The following is an 11,864-nucleotide window of genomic DNA, read 5'->3' on the forward strand; positions in this document are numbered from 1 at the left end:
CTGCATTGTACGCAGGTAGATGTGGGGGGTGACATTACCCATGGGTAGGGGTGTGGGGGACCCACAAGCTCACTTAGAGATCGGGGCACCCTTTCAAAATGTCGGCCTGATCTCTGAGTTCAGCTCCCCAGTGCTAAACAAAACGTGGTCTAAACCTGTGAGAAACTCCGCACGTCAGTCGGTCCAGACCATTGGGGCGGGTTTCCGACTCTGAAGCCTCGCAGGGCATTGGAGAATCCCGGGAGGCGTGGAGGCTGTCGGGAGGCTCGCTGGAGAGCTTTCCCGGCATTCACCGGCCGCGCTGCGCTCAAGTGAGAGCACAATGCAGACGGAGCTTTGTGTCCTGAGACATGGTGCAGAAGGAGGTAATTCGGCCCATCGGGTCAGCACTGACCCTCTGAAAGAGCGCTCTACACAGGCCCACTCCCCACCCTATCCCCGTAATCCCGCCTAACCTGCACATTGGATTGTGGGAGAAAATCAGAGCACCTGGAGGAATCCCACGCAGGCACAGGGAGAATGTACAAACTCCACACAGACAGTCACCCAAGGCCGGAATTGAAACCGTGCCCCTGTGAGGCAATAGTGCTAACCAATGTGCCTCCATGCTACCCTGGAGTTTTGCAGAAAGGTTAGAAAAATACCGACTTTTTGCCTTGATAGTGGGTGAATGAGATGTCACTATATTGGGTAAGCAAGTAATATAAAAAAATTGTTCCAAAAACTGTTTAACACAAACATTGCCTTTGGCTTTACCTTGCAAATATTAATCCCCAGAATGAACATCTGTCAAAAATTCTGCAATCATTCGGGAATCAGTGTTATCCTATCTTAAGCTCTAGGAACATTGCCTCGTATCTGTATCTGAGGTCGGAATTCTCCCATCCTGCCTGCAGCACGCAGGCCAGTCTGAACATTCAGACAGAGACCAGTGCTGTGACTGGGATGGGGTACATGGTTGGTCTGCTTCCAGAGGGTGCCTCCGTAGTCTTGAAGGACACCACTGTGCAATGGTACTTAGGCAGGGTTGAACATTCAGACCAAGACCAGGATTTTAACCAGGGAGAAAGGATAAGGAACACTCGGGGAGGAAAATGTGTAGGAAGACATCGCAAGTGATTGTGGAGTAGGGGGAATGGTGGTAGGCAAACAAGGGAAGAGTGAGGGAAGAACTGAAAGAAATCATTATTAATAGGGAAATGGCCTTGGGGAGATTTATGAGATTGAAGGCTGATAAATCCCCAGGATCTGATAATCTACATCCCAGAGATATTAAGGAAGTATCCCTAGAAATAATGGATGCATCGGTGGTCATCTTCCAAGATTTTATAGACTTTAGAGCAGTTCCTCCAGATTGGAGGGTAACTAATGTAACACTGCTATTTAAAAAGGGAGGTAGAGAGAAAAAAGGGAATTATAGATCAGTCAGCCTGATGTCAGTAGTAGGGAATATTCTAGAGTCCAGCACTTGGAAAGCAGTGGCAGAATCAGACAGAGTCAGCATGGATTTACAAAATCCTTGACAAATCTATTGGAATTCTTCGAGGATGTAACTTGTTGAGTTGATGAGGGGAAGCCAGTCGATATAGTTTATTTGGACTTTCAGAAGGCTTTTGACAAAGTCCCACATAAGAGATTAGGGTATAAAATTCAAGCACAGGGGATTGGGGTAGTATGTATTGAGATGAATAGAAAGCTGGTTGGTAGACAAGAAACAAAGAGTAGGAATAAATGGATCTTTTTCCAAATGACAGGCAGTGACTAATGGGGGACTGCAGGGATCGGTACTTGGACTCCAGTTATTCACAACATATATTAATGATTTAGATGAGGGAACTAAATGTAATGTCTCAAAAACTGGGTGGGAGGGTGAACTATGAGGATACAGAGATGCTTCAGTGTGATTTGAGCTGAGTGAGTGGGCAAATGCACGGCAGATGCAGTATAATATGGGTAAATGTGAGGTTACTCACTTTGATAGCAAAAACAGGAAAGCAGATTATTATCTGAATGGCAATAAATTGAAAGAAGAGAGTGTGCAATGAGACCTGGGTGGCCTTGTGCACCAGTCGCTGAAGGTAATCATGCAGGTGTAGCAAATGGTAAAGACGGCAAATGGTATGTTGGCCTTCATAGTGAGAGGATTTGAGTACAGGACAGGGATGTCTTGCTGCAATTATACAGGCCTTGGTGAGGTCACACTATGAGTATTGTGTACATTTTATTCTCCTTATCTGAGGAAGGATGTTCTTGCTCTGAAGGGAGTGCAGCGGGGGTTTACCAGACTGATTCCTGGGAAGGCATGTATGAGGAGAGATTGAGTTGGTTTGGATCATATTTGCTGGAGTTCAGAAGAATGAGGGGGGTCTCACAGAAATGTCGAAACTTCTAACAGGACTAGTCAGGGTATTATGCAGGTAAGATGTTCCTGATGATGGGGGTGTCCAGAACCAGGGGTCACAGTCTGAGGATACAAGGATTTGGGACTGAAATTATGATACATTTCTTCACCCAGAGAATGGTTGGCTTGTGAAATGCATAACCACAGAAGACCAAGAAGGAGTTAGATATAGCACTTGGAGCGAAAGTGGTCAAAGGATATGGGGGAAGGCGGGAACAGGCCATTGAATTAAATAATCAGCCATGATCATAAAAAATGGCAGAGCAGGTTCGTAGGGCTGAAGGGCTTACTCTTGCTCCTATTTTCTATATTTCTAAGGTCAAGGGCTGGGAAGCTGGAGTTCAACCAGGGAAACTGAAAACATTCGTGAAAACGTACATCGGTCAGTGGAATGAGGATATGGGTGAGGATATCATCTACCCACCCAGGTCTTGTCCTTTGGCACTACCACTGAGGAGACACAACTACCGCTAATCCCTCAAGGCTGCGGAGCTGCCCTCACACAATGGTGAGGGATTGTGAGGAAAAATGCTTGCAGGCACACATTATTAATAAAGATTTCGACACATCTAGGTGGGTTTCCTCCAGGTGCTCTAGTTTCCTCCCACAGTCCAAAGGTGTGCAGGTTAGGTGGATTAGTCATGCTAAATTGCCCCTTAGTGTCCAAAGGTTAATTGGGGTTATGGGGTTTGGGGGTAGGGCAGGGGGATTGGGTCTGGGTGGGGGGGGGTTCTTTTGTAGTGTCGCTGCAGGCTTAATGCGTTCTTTTTGCACTGTCGGGATTCGATGATTTCCATGACATCACATAAGGGTGCAGAAACTGTGATTGTTATTATTTTTTTTTTAATTTAAAGTACCCAATAATTTTTTTTCCAATTAAGGGACAATTTAGTGTGTGGGGGGTGAAACCCAAGCAGACATGGGGAGAATGTGCAAACTCCACATGGACAGTGACTCAGGGCCGGGATTTGAACCTGGGTCCTCAGCGCCGCAGTGCTCACCATTCCACCATTCCACCACCGTGCTGCCCCTCAAACTGTGATTGTTAAGTTGTGATCTGTGATGACCTTGGTGGACATCTGCTGGTGGCTGGGGCCCTCCAGGCCTGATAATGGTTTCCTGCTCTGCCTGAGCAGCTTAGGGTGGATGGGATCATAGGTGAAGGGGATCCAGAGCAGCGAGGCATCCATGGATTGTCATGCGTGGATGTCTCAAGGGTGTCCAGTTGATGCCCATTCTTCTTGTGGGTGCTTGAGAACCCCTCCTTGAGGAGAAGGTATGACAGGAGCGAGGTCAAGGTGCCTCGTCCCTCTCTTGCCTAGACACTGATGGTGTCCACCACTGTGTATAGTCTTTGAATCTAGGGCTGAGCACAAATCTGCTGGAAACAGCTGAACCAAGATCTTCATGGTGGTCATCAACCTTCCATGTTAACATGAAGGTATTTTCATGTTGAAGCCATGACATTAGACAGAACGTAGCAGGACTCCTTCGTCCTTTGCTCCAGTCAGCCGAGTGACGATCAGATCTCTGGCTGATGTTCCGCCACCTGTTGTTGCATCACCAGTATTGTGTTGGTTGCCACTTATAGTGGTTCACCATCTAACTCCAGGCTACTGGAGACCTGGGCTGACCCTGCTGTGAGGATGTGTCAGTGAAGTGTTCTCCAGTGGATGCTGGAGCCTAGCTAGAGCTAGGATCCACTGAGGTGTGTGTCTCTGCATTGGTGGAGGATACGGGTGAGTGCTGTTCTTCCTCGATTGAGTACTTCCTCGATCGCTGCCTCATAGCGGTGGTCGGTGGTCAGGGCTTATATTAGCCCTCCACATGTGCCTGGACCTGTTGGTGCCTATAAGAGAAAGAAGAGAGTTTTAATTCATGAGCAGGCAGATTACAAGATTGCATGTCACTCATTATGAATGTCTGACAAACTCATAAGGTGTCATCTGTACCAAGTTGGTGGGACAAATCGATCCACCCCTTCCCCACTTGAGTGATCTCTGTACTCCAGCCAGCTCAGCGCCATATTCCTCTAACTGAGGGAGGGGTACAATGCCGGCTGTCCCATACCTGTTCTGGGATCTTTCCCGTCCGTTGTGGACCAGCTTGCCCTTGATGATGAGAAGAGAAAGGAATGTGATGAGAAGTGATGCAGCAGAGTTTGAAATGCATGCATGTGTGTGCTGAGCCCTCCCCAGAAGGGGCTGTGAATCATGGAGGTTACTTTGCTTCTAAGGTTAAGAACTTCAACCATAAAATACATAGCATTAAATGAATCACATGAACAATTTCATAAGATTTGTTAAGACTTTTACCCATCTCTCCACCCCCCCACCCCCTTGCATGTCTGACTGGCTACGTAGAAGATGTACTGTGTGGTCTGTCACCAATCCAGACAGACCAGAAGGGCTATATTATCAGCAACATGCTAGATGAAGTGGTGGTGATGTGAAATATTCCATGATTCAACCAGTGGTGTTATGTGTCCCCTGCTAATGATTGTGTGAGATCTCTGAAGACAGTAGCCCTTTGAGATCATGATGCCATGATGAGAGGTTGATATTGGAGGCAGTCAAAGGACGACTTAGTCTAGTGGAGTAGATGTGCCCTGGATGGCACTGCGGTGTGGCCAGCCACACTGTCCTTCTTTGCTATGGTATCCCATATGCTGCCACACTCTTCAGATTAAAGTCTTGAGGGCATTGAGATTGAAACGGGGTCCAGCCTTCTTCTATTGGCTTGCAGCTTTCTTCGTCCAGTTGCTGACATATCTGTGGGCTTCCTGGAGAGAGCTGGGTTGGAGGGAATGAGATGTGTGAGCTCAGGTGGTGTTTCAGTATGGCACTCGGACCTTTGACCCTGCCAGGTAAAGGCAAGGTGGATAAATCAGCCCTCAACTTGCCATGTGATGCGGAAAGATATTTGCCAGGCTGTGCATACTTAATGAGCTTTCAAGCGTGGAATCGGGCATGAATACCCACCATGCCAACCAGTTGACAACACAATATGGAACCGCCTGCCATCCTAGAATCGTTATAGAATCCCTACAGTGCAGAGAAGGCCATTTGGCCCATCAAGTCTGCACCAACCCTCCAAAAGAGCACCCTAAATGGCCCATGCTTCTACCTTATCCATACAACCCCACCTAACCTTTAGACACTAAGGAGCAATTTAGCATGACCAATCCACCTAATGTGCACACCGTTGGACTGTGAGAGGTAACCTGAGAACCTGGAGGAAACCCATGCAGGCAAGGGGAAAATGTTCAAACTTCACACTGACAATCACCCAAGGCCGGAACTGAACCCAGGCTCCTGCCGTTGTGAGGCAGCAGTGCTAACCACTGTGCCATCCTGGCACTTAGCTTCAAAAATGGAAAATTCCGCCCTGGGTATGACCTTGGAAAAGGGAAGGCAAGAGAATGTTGTGGCTACCAGGATATCCCAGACTTCAAAGTGCAATTGACAGATTTTCATTGCCTGGGAACTCTGAGACCAATTGTAAAACCCCCAATGGATTGGATTGGATTGGAATAGATTAGATTTGTTTATTGTCATGTGTACCGAGGTACAATGAAAAGTATTTTTCTGCGAGCAGCTCAACAGATCATTAAGTACATGGGAAGAAAAGGGAATAAAAGAAAATACATAATAGGGCAACACAAGGTATACAATGTAACTACATAAGCACTGGCATTGGATGAAGCATACAGGGTGTAGTGTTAATGATGTCAGTCCATAAGAGGGTCATTTAGGAATCTGGTAACAGCGGGGAAGAAGCTGTTTTTGAGTCTGTACGTGCGTATTCTCAGACTTCTGTATCTCCTGCCCGATGGAAGAAGTTGGAAGAGTGAGTAAGCTGGGTGGGAGGGATCTTTGATTATGCTGTTGCTTTCCCCAGGCAGTGGGAGGTGTAGATGGAGTCAATGGATGGGAGGCAGGTTTGTGTGATGGACTGGGCAGTGTTCACGACTCTCTGAAGTTTCTTGCGGTCCTGGGCCGAGCAGTTGCCATACCAGGCTGTGATGCAACCCGATAGGATGCTTTCTATTGTGCATCTGTAAAAGTTGGTAAGGGTTAATGTGGACATGCCAAATTTCCGTAGTTTCCAGAGGAAGTATTGGCGCTGTTGTGCTTTCTTGGTAGTAGTGTCAACGTGGGTGGACCAGGACAGATTTTTGGAAATGTGCACTCCTAGAAATTTGAAACTGCTAACCATCTCCACCTCGGCCCGGTTGATGCTGACAGGGGTGTGTACAATACTTTGCTTCCTGAAGTCAATGACCAGCTCTTTAGTTTTGCTGGCATTGAGGGAGAGATTGGTGTCGCTGCACCACTCCATTAGGTTCTCAATCTCCCTCCTGTATTCTGACTCATCGTTATTTGAGATCTGGCCCATTATGGTCGTATCGTCAGCAAACTTGTAGATGGAGTTGGAACCAAATTTTGCCACGCAGTCGTGTGTGTACAGGGAGTAGAGTAGGGGGCTAAGTACGCAGCCTTGCGGGGCCCCGGTATTGAGGACTATTGTGGAGGAGGTGTCATTGTTCATTCTTACTGATTGTGGTCTGTTGGTCCAATGCCAGGGTGGTTGAGATCATCTAAAGATAATGTAACCCTTCTGGTCTGTCTGGCTTGGTGACAGACCACACAGTACATCTTCTACGTAGCCAGTATGATATGCAAGGGGGTGGGGGTTGGGGATGTGCGTAGAAGTCTTAACAAATCTTATGAAATGGTTAATGTAATTCATTTAATACTAAGTCTATTACGGTTGGAGTTCTTAACCTTAGAAGCAAAGTAACCTCCATGATTCACAAACACATAAGAACTCCTTCCCCCACTTTCAAAATTCTCCCCTCCTCTTCAGAAGGTTGTGACTCACATTGGGGTACATTCCAAGTCGCAATTTTCATTTGCAAGTCTAGACAGTGACTATTGGAAAGAAAGTCACAAGTGCATGCTCCAGCAGGGTAATATGATTTTTATTTTATAGGGAGTAATGATTAGAAGTGATTATAAGAAAATAATCTTCTGCACCAATTATCACAGTTTTGATGTAGTATAGAACTGTGTGAGCCAGAGCCAATAACATTATACTGATGGTCTGCAATGTCCTCTGATGCTAAAAAAATGGAATTCTGGATAAATGTTGACATACATAATCAAAGTTCCACTCATCAGTGTCCAAAGTGCATTAAAAAAATTTGTGTTAACCAAAGAATCAACAGAACAACGATTTTAAAAAGGGATGTGTAAAAAGAATATTTGGAGCCATCTGGAAGTTTTTAATGTATGCATCACACTAGGCGTAAAACCAAAGTGATGTGAGCCTATCTCTACAAAAGTGGTCATACTTTAGAATCATGTTGAACTGCTGGAACCATGCTGCATATTCCGTCAGTTCGGTGCAGTTATCACATCAAATTGACATTAAGCCTAGATCATAACAAGCTCATTATTAAAAGCTTGGTCCAATAAACTATAAGAAGTAGTTCAAACAAGAATCAACTTGAAGTTCAGTAAACTTCAAACAACTTGCATGTTTATAACCCCTTTAAAAACATCCCACAGCACTTGGCGGAATAAAATTTGATGTTGAGCTAAAGAAAAGATATTCAGAGGGTTGATCTAAAGATAACCTGAAAGAAGGTGACAGGGGTGGGGAATAATTTCAGCTGGATGCAGACAGAAGTTAGATATGGGAGTCTTCAATAGATTGATTCTAACTACTGCTTATTTGAATGCCACTCATCAGGTGCTCATTGATTTCAAGTGGCAAGGGGTGGCTGGCTGGGAGGAAAGTCAGAGCAATATGGGGATTGAGATGGGGTGACTTAGATTCCAGCTGCCAACACCAGTGAAGTCTGCTGGTAGTAAGTTAAGTTTGGAATTGGGAATGGTGTGAGGACCTTGTTGCTCAGGAAGCGGGTAACTGGGATAGTAGAAGCCCAGAGGTTGTTCAATCCCTTCTGGTCCTCCTAAACACAGCCTGTTGATCTTATTTTATTCTGCAGCTTTGTGACAGCTTTACCTGGCAGCTGCCTGTGATGGGTGTCCAAAGAGTTCAATAAAATGCCATCATTTGATAACTGCTGTCTGCATCCAGCTGAGAATTCCATCAGAGGACTCCTGATTTATATTGTGTATACAGCTCCCACAAGATTGCATTATCAACCACTAAACAAAAAGTGTTAAAATGAGGAATTAGCAGGATTAGAGTAGGAAATTGAGTCATTCCAGTTTAACTACACTACTGTTTTCCCCCTGATGAATAGGGAGAGTTAAGATTCTTTCTATGTGGAGTATTGGGAAGTAATTCCCTATGTGGGGCCGAGGTGGTTGAAAGAATTACAGGGGGCAAGGAGGTGGGAAGGAACAAGAGGCCTAAAATGAAGAAAGAGAGGTTGGAGTAGATGGTGATTATGGAACTGGAGGATGTAACAGAGGAGGATGGTCATGAAAGGATTTAAAAATGGATGAGAATTTCCAATTAACGGTGTTGGATAAAGGGATCTAAAGTAGATCTCTCAAGGACAGTGATGATGGGTCAGTGGGATTTGGACTGGATTAGGATATAGGGAGAGCATTTTTGGGTGGGTAAAAGTTTACAAAGCATGGAGGAAGGAATGCCAACCAGAAAAGCATTAAGATACTGTCAGCTAGAGGGGGCAAAGACAACGTTTTAACAACAGATTGGATGAGACAGGATTGGAGGAGTTTGATAGTAAGGAGGTAGAAGTAGATGTTCTTGGTGATTGAGACATTAAGATACTGTCAGCTGGAGGGGGCAAAGACAACGTTTTAACAGCAGATTGGATGAGACACGATTGGAGGAGTTTGATAGTGAGGAGGTAGAAGTAGATGTTCTTGGTGATTGAGACAATATGCAATTGAAAGTTCACCTTATGGTCAAATATGATGGAAGTGGAGACATAAGCATAGAGTTTGTGATGAAGGCTCAATCTGATGAGTTCCCAATGCTTAGCTGAGGATTTGCACCTCGTTGAAGACTGACTGCGTGGATTCAATGAACTCTGCCAATGGATCAACTGTCACCACTCTTCTCCATCTCCTTCTAGAGTGTTGATATTTTTTTTAAAATCGATATTTTAAATTAACATTTGGTCAGTTTTGCCGAGACAGTCTTCAAATGGGTTCCTGTCTCATCTTTCAGGTTGATGGGTCAGAGTTCTCATATTCAAAAGCTCAGGTCAGTACTGAAGATAGGTAGAAATGTAAAGAATTATATAGTTGGAAAGGGGGCAGGCAAGGTGGGATAAAATAGAAGAACAGGGATAAGTCCGGACAAAGGAGAGATTGACAAAGATGTCATGGATATAAGATAAAGGGGCAGTGTTAATGATGCCATTGGGGGGTAGGGGATTGTATTGGACATTGCAGCAGGTCGAGGATGGACATGTGGGTATGAGAGCAGAAGAGAATTCCATGTCCATTAAAGTTGTTACCAGCAGGCAAATGTGGAAGGAGCCAGATTTTGACCCTTGGGATTCCAGGGCCAATAATGCTGAATGGGAAGTTAAGCCAATACTGGAAATTCTAAGGATGTGATAGGGTTAGATCAGAGTGGAACAGCTCAGCCATCTCACTAAACTGGACTAATGGAGGAGAGGTGTTGAATATGGCCAACATTATCAAAGGCTGCAGGGAGCTAACAGAGATGGGAAGGAGTTAATGCAGGATACCCAGTTATGGAGGACGCCATTTGTCAAGCTTATTGTTAATTCGGGGGAAATATGTTTCCCCCGCCCCCATTCGTTATATAGTTGTGATATTTCTAAACAAAGTGATGTATGGAAGGCAGCTCTTTAGGCAGCTAAGGGTGGCCAGGATGTTCCATTTCATTCGTGTGGCGACGTCTTCACTGAGACAATAAACTAAGGATAGTGGTTTAGACTCATAATATCATCGGCAGTATATTACGGAACTTGGCCACATTTAATGAATGGAATCGATTTTCGATGACACTTAGCCATTTAAACATATTTATCTGAAATTGATCATTTTTACATTTTCCAAATAAGTTAACTTAAATTGAAAACATTTAAAATCTTTTTAAAAAACACCAAAAAGTGAACAATTATGTTCACAAAGCAACTGAATTTAGAGGCAATATGTTCGGAGCTGGCTTTATCTACATAATAAAGCTATACTTTTCTCTTTCAATAAAGTGAAGACATCAACGCTCACGCTACATGTTAAAACAAGTTAATCGGTGCCAGTTACATTGAAGTACGTTGTTGGGCTGTTTCCTGCAATTGAGAAGTAGCTGGGGAGATTAAAGTGTTTGATTTTGCACTGTTAGCTGCGGTGAATTAACAGTCCCCCGTTGAAATTAATACTGGCTTGCTATGCACAGGTGACGGTCAAATTCGAAGTCCGAATAGATTAGAAACGAATCAAAAGCGACCCCAGTATAAACCTTCAAAGCACGTTTGGCCCCGAGGCTTTGGGTCAATATTATTAACTACATGCTACTTTTCGAACTGATTTGGGAAGTTAACGAGCTGAAAATGCGCAGTCTTGTGTAAAGCCCTTTCCATTATCAGAGTCTATCATTCCCCTCAAAGATTCAGTTTTAAAAAGATTCCGAAATAGAAAGTTTTATTGTTTGAGCTTCGAATTTGGATATAAAGGAAACACGCGTGGCTGATTCACAATTTAAAAGATCGGAATTTGATATTTAGATTGCCTAGTTAGGAACTAATCTAAGAAAACAAAATCCCTACCTTGCAACACATTGAAGGTATTTACATTTGTATGTTAATTTTACTGTAACTGCTCAGATCTGACATGTGTGATGCGTTAGCAGCCAGCCGGCACAGGAATTAAACGAAGCATTCTCAGTCAAGAGTATGGCAGGTGTCAATTCAGTGTCAGACAAAATATCCATTTTGACAACTTAAATATCAACTCTCCAAGTATTTGCACAGGATGAGTATATTTAAAAGCACCCTTAACGTGATCAGTTGCGAAACTAACAGATAACTTAACGTAATAATTAAATTGTTCGAGATTACATTCAATCGTTAGTGTTTCCTGTATTCACAAATCATTTTGTAACTCGATTATCTCGGAAGTAGACGTTCACTGAGGAAGTTAGCCATTGTCTCCCTATATTTGTTGACGAGGAATTCTCCAAACCATCTGCTCCAGTGTCTCTGATTCACAAAGTTGTACCGAAAACAGTGAACGATGTTCTGGAAGGTTAACCTCTCAAACCCACGGACGCTACTTTTTAATATAAACTGGAAATCTTTAAGAAAACGGGTGTACTGCGCGGGAACAAGCAAAGGCAGATATTTATGATTCGATGAGTCCTTCAATCGAGTTACAAAATGGGTCCAGTTAACCTGGTCACGTAGCTATTTTCAGCTACAGCACATTTAACCAAAATGTGTGAATTGAATTACTTGGGTTCACGTTGGCTTTGACAAAGTCAT

Source organism: Scyliorhinus canicula, chromosome 10, assembly GCF_902713615.1.
Source record: "Scyliorhinus canicula chromosome 10, sScyCan1.1, whole genome shotgun sequence".
Lineage (NCBI taxonomy): Eukaryota > Metazoa > Chordata > Chondrichthyes > Carcharhiniformes > Scyliorhinidae > Scyliorhinus > Scyliorhinus canicula.